We start from the raw sequence: 16107 nt of genomic DNA, 5'->3' as shown, positions 1-16107 counted from the left end.
TCATTATTAAGCAGCTGGGATGCTTGCATTTTTCAAACCTAATGCTAAGGGGGGGGGGGAATATGAAACTGGAGCTCATGTGATACAGCATAATGAATAGTGCCTCTTGTTTTCTCAAGAAATTATTCTGCACTCTTGAAAAATTATCAGCAGTGGTAATTTCAGTGCTTCTTTCTTTTAATACTTCTTGCATTATTCACATTAAGTCTATAAAGTGCACACTGATATCATTTTTTGTTACACCAGGTGCCAATTTTATGGCAGGATAAAAATGTGTGCTATAAAGAGGCCTGTTATTTCCCCTCATACAAAACCAAGATGTGTTTGTGTTATTTTAAATAGTGTTTGGCTATATTAAAACACCTGGTTACGGGAAAAAGAAAGGAGACCACAGGCCAGATTCAGCCCTGGGATTATGCCAGTTTCCGCTGGCATAACCCAGGGCACAGGCAATGGAACGTGCATTAAAGGGGGTTGTGGTGACATGAGGACAAGCAAACTTCAGGACACTAGGAGACCTGAAATGGGTCAGCATTGTCTACTGAGGCTAGCCAGTGGATGTGCTGATTCAATATCTCAGGCATGCAGCCTCAACCACTGGCAGGGCTACTATGCTGTAGTCTTCCCCTCAGATTTAACTGCCCTCTTTTAACGCAACCTCAGAATGCGAGGATCCCAGCTGCTTAATAGTGGGCTTTAGAGAGCTGCAGTGCAAAGGTCTACTGCCTTGAGTCTCACTGACTTAAGCAGAAATAAAGCAAACACTACTACTTTTGTGGTCAATATACTAAGTATCCCTTCATCCAGTGTGGAGAATAATACTCAGTGATCCATTTTATTCTACTGTGCACAATCGCAGTTTGTGTTGCATTATTTCTGTGTAGGTGGCTTTGTCATTAACTTTCAAGAGGCCTGGTGAACCAAACCTTGCATACATTGGGCCAGTAAGGATTCAGTACTAGGGAGAAGTCAAAGACAGGTGCCACTAACTACCTCCATGATAAATTATTTGAAACGGAAACACTTTAGGCCTTTCCATAGCTGCTAGGCAGATTGATGTGAACAGCTGTTTGGAATGCTATTTAACTCTTACTGTTGGCATACACCTTATCCAGTAAATGGTATGCACAGAGTATGGATGATAAATGGTTCTCCTTGTCATTATGACTTTCCTACCTAACACTGGTAGCCATACTTCCACATTTCTGTAATGAAAGATTTGTCAAAGGTTTACAGACAGGTTTGTTTCAAAGCTACATTCAGATTTTCAAAACATACATTTCTTCTCAGCGGACCAAAGTGTTGAAGGGTGCCAAGTAGCTCTTCCAAATTCCTAACAGACAAACAGCAGAGTCTATTACATTTCAGTCTGTCTGTCTATTCTGTCATTCTTTCTTCGCAGCGCGTTGCACAAATGCCAACAATTGAAAAGTGCTGTCATTTCCCTGCAGCATGTTGAATTCTAAGGAAGTATTTGCACCTCTTCCGCAGAACCACAGAGTTGTAAGAGACAAGGTGGTACAGTGCACTAGTGACGCAATGTTTTCTCTTGAGCTTGTTGCAATTTTTGGACAATTTTATATATATTTATATATATATATATATATATAAAATAATATCTGGATAGTATTTAGACCTGAATCCTGCTCCAGAAATGCTCAGATTGTTATCGCCTATACCAGGGGTAGTCAATAGGCAGACCGCAGGCCAGATTCAGACCGCCAGATGTTTTTGAAAAGACTGAAAAATCTTTTTATTTACTTATTATTATTATTTTATTATAATTATTGTTACTGCAGCGTGAAAAATGTTTCTCTGGAGTCTGGACCTTGACTATGCCTTGACCAAGAAATTTGGACCTTGACAAAAAGTAATTGACTATCTCTGGCCCTTTCCTTGGTGCCCTGGTCTCACTCAGCCAAGCAAGGGCGTAAAGCTCCCTATACATTTTTTTTCCTCAGCCTTGTATCAGTCTGGTGTGGAATGTAGCCTTTGGTCTCCAGATGCTCCTCCCTGTGAGCAAGTCAGTAAAGAGAAGGCAGAGTGTGACTTGGTTTTGCTCTTTCTCCCGCCTTCCATGCTGGTCAGGGTAGATGGCCAGGCATGAGAGAGAAAGTAGGCTGCATTCTCTCAAGGGCTGCAGTAAGTGGAAGAAGAGGGGAACAGGGCAAGAACTGTAACTCTCTGAGCAGTGAAAGTTATGCAGTGTCTCTTGCTCAAGACTGCAGCTAAAAACTCAGTCTAGTCTTTAGGGATTAATGGACAAATCTGTCCAGACAGATGGTGTAGGGTGGCCTTTGATAAAGTGGAATCAGTATGATTCCACTTAGCAAGGCAAGAAGGGGTAGGATTGGTGAAGCCCACACAGAACTGGAACATGTGCTTTAGAGAGATTTCAGGAAGTGATTTGGTATAGTAGGGCTAGTGAATGGATCCATGGATCCATAACCATGTGGATTCACTGGTCTTCTCAGCTGCATTGCAGCTCCGTAGCTTGCTGAAGCTGATTCTTCCCTCAATTCTACAACTGTAGAAATCTCTTCCACCCTAGTTTTTCAGTCTGTGCAAGGTCAGGATTTCACCTTAACTATGTCATCTCTGTGTTATCAAGTGTCACCATCCTATTGGGACTTGAGGAACATGTCCTGAGACAGTTCCCAGTGTAGTTCTCTACAGTTTCCAATTCCCGTTAAATTCCAATAAAAATGTAAGGTTTTGCTTTGACAGAATGTTTTAAATAAATACATTTATACTGGATCATCAGGACAAAAAGATGTCAAACTGATATGTCAAACTGGCACAAAAACAAAACAGCAAATAAAAATAGTGACTAAATAAGGAATGTGGGGAAAATACGCTTGTATGTAATTAGTACTATAATTGGACCTTCTGAACTGGTCCGTAAGCTGAAGCCAAATTATTTTTAAACACTGAAGGCCAAATGTTGTACTCCTTGCTGAGTCCTTGCTTACTCAGAAATTTCTTCTGGGAATTCACTGGGAGTTTTGTCTATGTAATTTCTGCAGAATTTGGCCCCTTAGTACTGAAATAAAACCAAAGATCTTTTATGTGAGAAAATAACTGCAACGGGTGTAATTCCCTACCATGCAGGGATCCTGTACAAGGCTCTGTCCTCTTTTACATCTCACTTAAGTTCTATTTTCATTGTGCAAATGGGATTTAGGAGGCACAATAGTCATGGTGCTGGTTCCCTGCAGAGGAGTGAATTTCACCCTCGTACACAAGTGTACAATATAGTTCCAAGAGTTTTGCTGGGCTTCTTTATAAATACCACTGCGATCACTAAAGCAAATCAGACAGGTCAAGATATTTTAAGTTGCTTGTAAATATTTAACCTGAGCTGAAGTCAGTCATTCCTCCTTTCTCACAGAGGGAGCAGGAGCCCGCGGGAGTACCTTGTTTATGAGTGCTTCAGAACTTGGAGAAGCCATGTATTTTATTGTAGGAGATTTTTAACAATACTACTAATAATGATATTTTGCACTTATGATTCTTTTATCAGAGGTTCTAAAACCCTCTACAAACACTGATTAAGCCTCATCAAATTACAGCTGGTAAACTGAGCTACAGAGAAGATAACGACTTGTTTGAGTCACACAATGTGTATAGCAGGGGAAATAGTTTAGGATTAAAAGGATAACATTTTCAAAGGATGAGTCTTAATCCCTTTTTCAAAAGCATCAGAGTCACTTAGTAGCCTAAATACCATTGCTTTTACCCAACAATGTTCAAACTTGGGTGCCTAACATTAGGCACCTACATCCATATTTAAGCGCCCGAGTAAAAATTATCTGATTATCGAGATGCTGAAATTCCACAATGTCCATTGACTTCAGTGGAAGCTCAAAGCACTCAGCCCTGCTGAAAACCAGGCAGCTCTTATTTTGGTCCTCAAATGTGGATTATGCTTAACTTTACATCCCCAAGTTTGAACTTGACTCTCAGTGCCTTATTCTAAGCACAGAGCACATTGTTATGTTTTCACTTCTTCCATCTTGATAATGTTCTTAGTATAAGGAGTTCCAGGAGATATAATACTTAGTCCTGCCATGAGTGTAAGGGGCAGGGCTAGGTGACCTCTCAAGGTCCCTTCCAGTCCTGTGATTCTATGATAACAAAAGTTACAGTTAGGCTAAATTAAAAATAATCAGAACTGCGTATCAAGCAAAACCAGACATTCCTTTCTAAAGCTTTGATTTGTCCACTGCTTGTAGGAAGAGCCATGCTTTACCAAATTGTTCAAGAAAGCCTTAATTTGTTGCTGAAGATTAAAAGGTGCTACTTTAACAAGCTTTATAACATGGAATGTGGGAAGTCCATGTAGTGTTCTGGACATTCCAATCTTCTCATTCCTTCAGTGCTTTGAGAAAGATTTTTAAGAGCCATGTGATAACTCTGGAGACAGAAATCCTCTGTTTATCCATATTGCAGATATAACATAAGCATCAGCAAGAGAAGCTTCCCCACACCACATCACTGTTGCACCTCAGCCCTGACCACCTCAACTGAGGGATCACTGGTAGAGGGGCGGAAGTAATTAATTCCTGACTTCTTTACTAAGATTGTCAAGCAATGCCATCTGGGGAAGTGAGGCAGTGGTGGTTGTTTTTATGTTGGGTATTATCCACTGCAAACTGGACTGTGAGCACCCAGTTCATTTCATGCAACCCATCACATGGCCATTTGGTGGTTAAACACTTTCAGTTGTTTCTAATTTGAGCTGGATTTGAACTGCTGACCTAAGGCAAAAGTCTTTGTATCCCAATAACAAAACCCTCAGCCATTCAATTCAGTTTAAATTAAAAAAATTGCCTGTATTATGAAACATAAGACAAGTAATTCACACTGAATTTTCTGTATGGTGTGTGTATGTTAAATGTTGGAAGACTGGAAGAATTTTAAAAAAATGTTTTTAAAATTAAAATGTAACCACTGCCCTGACTGCTTAAATGTCAGAAAACTCTAATCTTTTTGCGAATACAGACTAACACGGCTGCTATTCTGTAATCTGTAGAGTGTTATTTCCTGCTGTGACTAAAGAAAAAGTAGGAAAAAAGCAGCTTTGCTTCTTTGCTGTTCTAACATATTTCTAATAATAAAGATCAGTGTCTTTGAACTTTCCCAACCTTGCTCTGTTCTCCTTTGCTAAAGTCATTAAAATGATTAGAACCTCACGCAGGGTTGCAGTGTTAAAATATTTGCCTTTTCTCTTTCACCAAACAGAATAGGCTGGCTTTAACCATATCACATTAATCCAGTTTAACTCTTCTATCAGTCTGGCTGAGGTTCTTCAACAGATTCCCCAAATCTGTGTTAAAAAACATAAATCACTGGATTAAACTTGTAGAGAATGATGAAAGCTGAATTCGTGTATATACATGTGGTGGTACAAATGGACCCTTTTATTATTTAACCTGAATGAAAGCAATAAATTTGAAACAGGTTTAACTGGTGATAGTGGTAATCCACAACAGATTTTGTAAATGTTGTTGAATGAACATTGGTTTTGTTGAGTAATCCCTTGGATTAAATAAGGGACAGATAACTCAAACAGTCTGGTAACCAGCTAAATAATATGATTCTTAAATTTTGCTCTGAGGGAAACTTATTCTGGCAACAGCACATTTTAGTTATTAGCAAGCTAGGATGCAAAATATGTTGGCTATTTTGTTCATGGTGGTTCTGTTTAGGATCTGTGGTTTTGACCAGTGTTCTTGTACTATTGAGAGCTGTAATAGTACTATTAGTATCCTATCCAGAAATATTTTCTAGAGTTAGCTTTGCCTTATTTAAATGGAGAATGTCAGTATAAGATCTTTGTAAAAACGATGTGGGCTATGTTCTGCCCACCCTGGGATGGTATGTAACAGGATTTCCACTTAAATTATGACAGAATCAAGTTAGATGACTCTCCCATAGCAATTATGTGAAAGTGGTATCTGGCTGCAGAAAAACATTTGCACACATTCATAAAAGTTGGAAGTTCTTGGCAGGCGGGACTTGAGCATTTCCTGAAGCACCAGCTCAGGAGTCATTAATACCCTGTTCTCTCCTGTCTTCATCGTCCCTTGCCAATGAGGAAGCAAAAGAAAGAGTATATTACAAAACAACGAATAAATATGAAGGCAATCCATTAATGGGAAGGATCGTTCTGTGATAATAAAGTAAATGATGAAAAATAAGCTAAAATGAAAACTATTTCATCACCAGATACTTGAGAAAATTAACATGGGCTGAAAGTGCCCTCATACACTAAAGAAAGAGGGTGAAATCCTGGCCCCCTTGAAGTTTGTGGGAAAAACTCTCATTGACATCATTGGGACCAGGATTTCACCATGAATCTTCTAGATTGGGATAATTTGGTTGGAAAGATGGCTGTGAATTGGCCCGCAGGGAAGCTGAATTTGTTGTACCACCTTTTTTTTGCCTGTCATCATCTCAGCCCTGGTCTACACTAGGACTTTAGGTCGAATTTAGCAGCGTTAAATCGATTTAAACCTGCACCCGTCCACACAATGAAGCCCTTTATTTCGACTTAAAGGGCTCTTAAAATCGATTTCCTTACTCCACCCCTGACAAGTGGATTAGCGCTTAAATCGATGTTGCCGGCTCGAATTTCGGGTACTGTGGACACAATTCGATGGTATTGGCCTCCGGGAGCTATCCCAGAGTGCTCCATTATGACCGCTCTGGACAGCACTCTCAACTCAGATGCACTGGCCAGGTAGACAGGAAAAGAACCGCGAACTTTTGAATCTCATTTCCTGTTTGGCCAGCGTGGCAAGCTGCAGGTGACCATGCAGAGCTCATCAGGACAGGTGACCATGATGGAGTCCCAGAATCGCAAAAGAGCTCCAGCATGGACCGAACGGGAGGTACGGGATCTGATCGCTGTTTGGGGAGAGGAATCCGTGCTATCAGAACTCCGTTCCAGTTTTCGAAATGCCAAAACCTTTCTGAAAATCTCCCAGGGCATGAAGGACAGAGGCCATAACAGGGACCCGAAGCAGTGCCGCGTGAAACTGAAGGAGCTGAGGCAAGCCTACCAGAAAACCAGAGAGGCGAACAGCCGCTCTGGGTCAGAGCCCCAAACATGCCGCTTCTATGATGAGCTGCATGCCATTTTAGGGGGTTCAGCCACCACTACCCCAGCCATGTTGTTTGACTCCTTCAATGGAGATGGAGGCAATACGGAAGTAGGTTTTGGGGACGAAGAAGATGATGATGAGGAGGTTGTAGATAGCTCACAGCAAGCAAGCGGAGAAACCGGTTTTCCCGACAGCCAGGAACTGTTTCTCACCCTAGACCTGGAGCCAGTACCCCCCGAACCCACCCAAGGCTGCCTCCTGGACTCAGCAGGCGGAGAAGGGACCTCTGGTGAGTGTACCTTTTAAAATGCTATACATGGTTTAAAAGCAAGCATGTGAAAGGATTACTTTGCCCTGGCATTTGCGGTTCTGCCTTTGCAAAAGGTTTCTGGGGAGGGCAGCCTTATTTCGTCCTTCATGGTAGGACACTTTACCACTCCAGGCCAGTAACACGTACTCGGGAATCACTGTAGAACAAAGCATTGCAGTGTATGTTTGCTGGCATTCAACCAAAATCCGTTCACGCGGTGGGAGGAGGCAAAATGCGACCTTGTAACGAAAGCACATGTGCTATGTATGTAATGTTAACAGCAAGGTTTACCCTGAAAGAGTGTAGCGACTGTTTTATAAAATGTGTCTTTTTAAATATCGCTGTCCCTTTTTTTTTCTCCACCAGCTGCATGTGTTTCAATGATCACAGGATCTTCTCCTTCCCAGAGGCTAGTGAAGCTTAGAAAGAAAAAAAAACGCACTCGCGATGAAATGTTCTCCAAGCTTATGCTGTCCTCCCACACTGACAGAGCACAGACGAATGCGTGGAGGCAAATAATGTCAGAGTGCAGGAAAGCACAAAATGACCGGGAGGAGAGGTGGCGGGCTGAAGAGAGTAAGTGGCGGGCTGAAGAGAGTAAGTGGCGGGCTGAAGAGAGGGCTGAAGCTCAAAGGTGGCGGCAGCGTGATGAGAGGAGGCAGGATTCAATGCTGAGGCTGCTGCAGGACCAAACCAGTATGCTCCAGTGTATGGTTGAGCTGCAGCAAAGGCAGCTGGAGCACAGACTGCCACTGCAGCCCCTCTGTAACCAACCGCCCTCCTCCCCAAGTTCCATAGCCTCCACACCCAGACGCCCAAGAACGTGGTGGGGGGGCCTCCGGCCAACCAGCCACTCCACCACAGAGGATTGCCCAAAAAAAAGAAGGCTGTCATTCAATAAATTTTAAAGTTGTAAACTTTTAAAGTGCTGTGCTTAAAGTGCTGTGTGGCATTTTCCTTCCCTCCTCCACCACCCCTCCTGGGATACCTTGGTAGTCATCCCCCTATTTGTGTGATGAATGAATAACGAATGCATGACTGTGAAGCAGCAATGACTTTATTGGCTCTGCAAGCAATGATTAAAGGGAGGAGGGGAAGGTGGTTAGCTTACAGGGAAGTAGAGTGAACCAAGGGGCGGGGGGGTTCATCAAGGAGAAACAAACAGAACTTTCACACCGTAGCCTGGCCAGTCATGAAACTGTTTTTCAAAGCTTCTCTGATGCGTACCGCGCCCTCCTGTGCTCTTCTAACCGCCCTGGTGTCTGGCTGCGCGTAACCAGCAGCTAGGCGATTTGCCTCAACCTCCCACCCCGCCATAAACATCTCCCCCTTACTCTCACAGATATTGTGGAGCACACAGCAAGCAGTAATAACAGTGGGAATATTGGTTTCGCTGAGGTCTAAGCGAGTCAGTAAACTGCGCCAGCGCGCCTTTAAACGTCCAAATGCACATTCTACCACCATTCTGCACTTGCTCAGCCTGTAGTTGAACAGCTCCTGACCACTGTCCAGGCTGCCTGTGTATGGCTTCATGAGCCATGGCATTAAGGGGTAGGCTGGGTCCCCAAGGATACATATAGGCATTTCAACATCCCCAACAGTTATTTTCTGGTCTGGGAATAAAGTCCCTTCCTGCAGCTTTTGAAACAGACCAGAGTTCCTGAAGATGCGAGCATCATGCACCTTTCCCGGCCATCCCACGTTGATGTTGGTGAAACGTCCCTTGTGATCCACCAGAGCTTGCAGCACTATCGAAAAGTACCCCTTGCGGTTTATGTACTCGGCGGCTTGGTGCTCCGGTGCCAATATAGGGATATGGGTTCCGTCTATAGCCCCACCACAGTTAGGGAATCCCATTGCAGCAAAGCCATCCACTATGACCTGCACATTTCCCAGGGTCACTACCCTTGATATCAGCAGATCTTTGATTGCGTGAGCTACTTGCATCACAGCAGCCCCCACAGTAGATTTGCCCACTCCAAATTGATTCCCAACTGACCGGTAGCTGTCTGGCGTTGCAAGCTTCCACAGGGCTATCGCCACTCGCTTCTCAACTGTGAGGGCTGCTCTCATCTTGGTATTCATGCGCTTCAGGGCAGGGGAAAGCAAGTCACAAAGTTCCATGAAAGTGCCCCTACGCATGCGAAAGTTTCGCAGCCACTGGGAATCGTCCCAGCCCTGCAACACTATGCGGTCCCACCAGTCTGTGCTTGTTTCCCGAGCCCAGAATCGGCGTTCCACAGCATGAACCTGCCCCATTAGCACCATGATGCATGCATTGTCAGGGCCCATGCTTTCAGAGAAATCTGTGTCCATGTCCTGATCACTCACGGGACCGCGCTGACGTCGCCTCCTCGCCCGGTATCGCGTTGCCATGTTCTGGTGCTGCATATACTGCTGAATAATGCGTGTGGTGGTTAATGTGCTCCTAATTGCCAAAGTGAGCTGAGCGGGCTCCATGCTTGCCGTGGTATGGCGTCTGCACAGGTAACTCAGGAAAAAAGGCGCGAAATGATTGTCTGCCCTTGCTTTCACGGGGGGGGGGAGGGAGGGAACGGGGGGCTGACGATATGTACCCAGAACCACCCGCGACAATGTTTTAGCCCCATCAGGCATTGGGATCTCAACCCAGAATTCCAATGGGCAGCGGAGACTGCGGGAACTGTGGGATAGCTACCCACAGTGCAACGCTCCGGAAGTCGACGCTTGCCTCGGTACTGGGGAAGCGCTCCGCCGAGTTAATGCACTTAATGCACTTAGAGCATTTTCTGTGGGGACACACACACTCGAATATATAAAACCGATTTCTAAAAAACCGACTTCTATAAATTCGACTTAATTTCGTAGTGTAGACATACCCTCAGTTATTGACATTAGGCTATAATGCTCCATGTGAAAGGTGTTACCTTTGATATTGTTACAATGTTTAAATCTCACTCTGCAGTTTACCACAGTGAAAAGGGTATATGGAGAAAGAAGTAAAGGACATTCTCATGATGCAGAATAAGGTATAGCATCATGTTCAGTTAGTCAGATTTATGTTTATTTCATATGTGGCATTAAAAAAACCAACCCAAAGAGGAATTTCCACAATGTTTAAGACTATTGTAGGTCATACATACAACCAAGGCTCCCACTGGATTGGCTCCCAGCAGCTTGGCAAGCTATTATTTTTTCCTGATGGAGCACAAGATGGGAGCCAAATTGTAAGCTTTGATTTCAAAACAAACAAACAAACCGTAGTCCAGTATGTGAGTAAAGTGTAAATCAAAATACTGTGCCATTTGCGTGAGTCTGAAGACAGCCTGAAACAACAGGACTAAAAATTGGGAAAAGTCTCATTCATTTCAATTGGGCATTAGCTTTGAAACCTTGTAATGATAATTTAAATGTCAACATTGCTAACTCAAAAGTGTACGAAAGGAGAGGGGTAATCATATCATGAAGATCTGTGAAATCTGGTTTCTTACTTTGGTAACAGAAGAAGGTAGAACTTGGGCAATAAGAAGAGCTTGGGAATGTACCACTGCTCCAACATCCCCACCCCCAGTTTGATTTCTGCACACAACCAACAAAATTCTTCACCTGTATTTTGGTATCTTAGACCAACCCACTGAGTTGTAAGGTCTGAGAAGAGCAGGGTATTATGAAATTATAAACCCAACAAGTCATAACTGAAGACCTTTAAAAAAATATATATGTATACCAAGGAACTCAGAATATGGAACTAAAAATGCAGTAGATAAACTAAGCTTTAAGTAAACACTGTATCAGACACTTCATGTAATGCTTTAAAAATGTACTCTCTTGCACTTGGTTATTTATTCCTGTGTTTCATATAAAATGCTACCAACACACAAATTTAACAATTTTTTTTCAGATTCTAAGGCCAGAAGGGACCATTGTGATCATCTAGCCTGACCTCCTATATAGCACAGGGCATAGGACTTCCCCACAATAAATCCTTGAGCATATATTTAAGAAAGGCATACAATCTTGATTTAAAAATCGTCAGTGATGGAGACTCCATGACAGTCCTTGGTACGTTTGTTCCAAGGGTTAGTTACTTTCACTGTTAAATTTTTTTAAAAAGTTCAGTTGTATTCATTTGGATACATTTTCTCTACGCTGTAGAAAGGAACAAGATCACGGAACCAAATTCTGATTCCACAAGGTGCTGAAGTCAATGGTCTACTCACGTGGTTAAAGTTAGGCATGTGCTTAAGCTGGTGTAATTGTGGAATAACACTACCAAAGTCCTAGAAGCTGCTCTGATTTTACATGGGTATTACCAGGAATAAAATATGCTCCACTCTGTGCAGTTTCTCCTGCTGTGTATGTTTTAATTCTTGAACTGAAAACTCTGTAACAATTCTCGTATCATTTTCTAATCACAAAATAATATTTACTATCTTCCCCTTTGCGACTTTCAGAACAGAGGGAGCTGCTGCAGTTCTGTAAAGGTCATGAACCTGCCTGATGAACCACAGATGAATATAAAATATTCTACTGAGCTCAACAGGCTCTATTAATGTACAGATCCAATACACGTTTTTTCTTTAAATTCATCAAAAGGTTAAAGGTCACTTTTCAGTTGTTACTTTGCATTTATTTTTGTGAGATTAGTTTTGCATGTTTCTAAAAAGGAAGTAGGAACTCTATAAATTACTGTCTATTAATTACAGTAGCAGCACCTAATAATGCTTTTAGAGTTGTGGGGGAAGAATCAGACATTTCCATTAGAAATGGTTTGGGCTTGGATAAATTGAGAATTGGCCCCAGTCCAGAACTGCAACCTAAATTTTGACTGAAGCCAACTTTTACTTTTTGTATGTTTTTTAAGTCTGAAATAGTTCATTTTAACTTTTTTTCATTTTTTCCCTTCACTTTTCTGCATTTTACTCTTTGCTCTACTGAGTTCACTGATTACCATGGGCAAAGTACAGAAATATAGCCATAAAGGAGTGACATTTTCAAAAATATCTGTCACTTAGGTGCCTAACTCTTACTTTCAAAAGTGAATTGGGCCCAGATTTTCAAAGGTGCCAAAACATTGATTTCAATGGGAGTTAGGCATGTAATTCATTTAGGTAGTTTTGTAAATCACATTAACTGCCTATTTATTCCATTAGATGCTGAAAATCCTTTGAAAATCTGGCCCTTTGGAGTCCCTAAGTCACTTTTCAAAATGGGACTTAGGTGCATTTGCGAACATTACTCAAAGCCTTTTCTCAAGGTGTTTGCACCTGCCAGGAAATTGTACCAAAAATCTAAGATGGTAGCACATTCTTATGAAATTCCTGCCCCAATCCTCGTACCCAAATAATGTCAGGTTCAGATAAAATTCACAATAAGTAACCCAGAAAAAAAATCTCATTATATATCTGTGGATATCAAAATAGGATAGGACAGAAAGCCATAAAAGAGTTCTTTCCAGAACCACAGGCTTTGGGAAATGTGCTGCAATTCACACTGGTGGAGAAAACTGCTGATGGCCACATCTGCCTTTTTTTCTTCCAGTGTTGAGGCTCAGAGAAAATGGAGCATCACTTTCTGAGAAGTCAAAGTGATTTACCCCCTAGAGCATCTCTGCAGATCCTGACCCTGCCATCTGGCCCAGCCCTGCATGCCTCATCTGAACAACCTATCCCAGACACAAGTCGAAATAAATTGCATGCAGCATTCCAGAGCCCCCTTTATTTATCAGTAGACAGAAGATGTGTGAAGAGTGTTGGTGCCAGTCAGGACTAAGCAATTATTCCAATATTATAAAGAAGCCTGAGAAGGACAGCAGAATTTGTCTGCAACACCAGCCAGAACGGTCGTGTTGACTGTCCTCCGTCATTGAAGCGTCACCTACCCATCAGTGCATGTGTGTAGTGTGTGTAACATCCAGAAGTGGTTCACCTATCAATCCATCTAGCCTGCCCCAATTGGGTCTGCTCCTGGTGGGGGTCCATTGCTGATACACCAGGGTGGAGTTGTTTTATTGCAATGGCATTTTAGCATCTAGTACCTAAAGTGTTTATTAGTGAACATTTGGCCCCAGACTTTGAAGTGCTTCTTGTAAATGAGCTAACCTTTGGAGGGGAGCTCATTATTGATTGCACACCTTATTGTGGAGGGGTTATCATTCAGCTACTCTTTAATTTGCTGTGGGCTCAAATTTAGCATATATGTTCTTGTCTCAGGTGCAGTTATCAGTAGTTTACAGAATGCATTATATTTACTTATTTATGGGTATAATGGAACACGTTTGCCCCAGCATAAATCTGTGGAGGTCAGTGAGGTTACATCGAAGATGAAATTGGCCCATTGTTATCGGATATTCTGCATTTCTTCATACCACACTGTCATCCCAAAAAGTTGACAAGCTTTTCCCAGAGACACACAGAACCAGATCTTCAACATCTTCAGTGACAGCTGAGAACCCCTTAGCACAAGTTAAGGATGGATGTCCAAAGGGGGTTTTAAGCCACGTTTGTGCTTTCTCGCTCCTGAAACCATTCTGATTAGTTCCAATCCCCTGAATCATGTTTAAACATTCCTCAGGCACTTCAAACTTGTGCTGATTGCCTATGGCACCAGAGAGCAATTACAGCAACCAGGGATTGCCAGGGTGCAGTCACCCTTTCCTTTGGCCTTGCCAGTTGCTGGGAGTGGTGTAGAAGCTGTTATGTCATCTGTAGCCCATCCAAGGACCCCCCTTTACAAAGATCTTGTAGTTAGGTAAAGTGGCTTTAGAATAACTTTGTTCTGGTGGAGGAAAGGACTGATCTCAACTGTTAGAGTATCCAAGTGCCCGAGAAGGCATATGTGATAGTCTAATAGTTGTTTAATTCTATCTTTGCTGTTAATGCTACATAATGCTTCAAGAAAAAAAATCTCCAGCTTGCTGCACGTCACTGGAAGCAAAACTAGTACATAGACACAACTGTATTTTTCAATATTTGGGCCTGCAAGTTGATATTAACCAACCCTGAAGTCCCAATATGGGGATCCTCTCCAGTTGACTTAAATGGTACAGCCCATGTGAATAAAGTTTGCAGTATCTGGTCCATAAAGTAGTGGGCTTAAAAATATATATATATATTGAGGTAAGAGTTAAACAGGACAACTCTGAGTAGATTAAATGATTAACTTCTTCAGTTTCTCTTTAAGTGGTTTTGACCTAATGCCTGTATATGTTTTACACTATAGTCCCCATGTGCAACCATTAGACCTCTCCATCTCAGATAAAAAATGATATAATTTGTTAACTACTGGGATACTGTGAAAATTTCCAACAGCTCAGTAAAAAGAAGCTATTCAGCAAGGGTGATTCTGTAATTGTGATGTATTGAGAAAATTCAGTGTTAAATGATCCTCCAACTTGCACTTCTTCATATACACAGTATAGTGTAGTGTGGAGGTCTAGTATGAGTACACTGGTGTGTGATATTAATTATGTAAGAATGCTGGCTGGCTCAGGTGCCAGATGGGTCAGATAGATTACACTTGATTAGCCAGCTGGGTCAGGTGTCTTGATACTGATCATCCTTAACGGCAGTCCTTAAGTACTAGTATAGGAAGGTGAATTCACAGTGGAGCTGCAGTCTTAGCTTGCAGTGTCCTTGCTGCTGTCAGTTTAATTTAGACCTGTAACAGTATATTACTGTGTGGCTCATTTTATTTATGGCACTCAAATACAGACAACTGATATGGTTTATTGTTCATGAAATTAGACTGTGCTGCTAGGGCCAAATCTTAGTCCTTTAGTATACAGCATACTAATAACATCCTTCACCACCACATAGCCCAGGAACTGATACTGCTTGTCCTGCAGACAGTTGTGGGGAGGTGGGGGGAGCTTTACTGAACATTGACTCCCCTGGCTGCTGCGAAGGGGTGGTCTTTGGCCAGATGGGGCCTGAACTCCACTTCTCGAATGACCGTCATTTTGGAGTTATCAGCCACACGCCTGTCTTTGGCAGTCCAGGCCAATCACTCTCGCAGACTATCAGTCAGCTGAGGAGGAGCGCCCGCCCCGCTGGAATCTTGAGTAGGCATTTCCTCTCCTGACATCATACCTCCCCACCCCCAACGGCAATGTAGCACAACTGGACAACATCACTGACTCAGATGTTGGTGAAAGGGAGTTGTTGACTAGCTGCATGGTGCTGGGAAAACATGGCTGCCTCAGATTATTTCTCTCCTGAATTACTTAGATATCTGTGGCTGCAGAGCCCCAAGACACCATGGTACTGCTCCCTGGGGCTCAAGAGGGCTTACTGTGCCGTGGGACTGATACAGATTCTCAAAGCCTCTGCAGTAGGTATCCACTCTCTGTGTATGGAGCCCAGCTCCACTGGAGCTCCTTTCACATCACTATGGAGCAACAGGTGTGGCAAGCTGATCTATGACTATCTGAATCCACAGACCACTTCACTTGACTTTGCATGTATAGGGCAGTGGTGGATAGGCAACAGAAGCTTCTGCTGGTCTGAGGCTTCAGAAACTGTTGTGAATAAACATGTGGGGATTCTGCCACCCACAAAGCCTCCCTGTGCCAAGGCTGTTCATTAAGGTTTAGTATTTTGGGGTGGGGCTGAGTTTCAATTATTATTGTCATCGGGTGGTGTTGCCTGTCTGACTTTTCTGTTTTGAAGTAAATCTTTCAGTCCTGAGCCATAACTCCTATTTATGTTA

At 42.6% G+C, this 16107-nt stretch overlaps 1 protein-coding gene across 2 annotated transcripts in view; it reads left to right on the top strand.

Moving 5' to 3' along the window:
• ADGRL2 (adhesion G protein-coupled receptor L2) overlaps positions 1-16107 on the top strand; it is a 492078-nt gene that overhangs the window by 178322 nt on the left and 297649 nt on the right. The gene's annotated exons all lie outside the window — the stretch shown is intronic.

The sequence above is a fragment of the Caretta caretta genome, chromosome 8 (genome assembly GCF_965140235.1).
Source record: "Caretta caretta isolate rCarCar2 chromosome 8, rCarCar1.hap1, whole genome shotgun sequence".
NCBI classification, from domain to species: domain Eukaryota; kingdom Metazoa; phylum Chordata; order Testudines; family Cheloniidae; genus Caretta; species Caretta caretta.
Note: the sequence above shows the minus strand (reverse complement) of the source record. Positions and strands in the feature narration are given on the sequence as shown.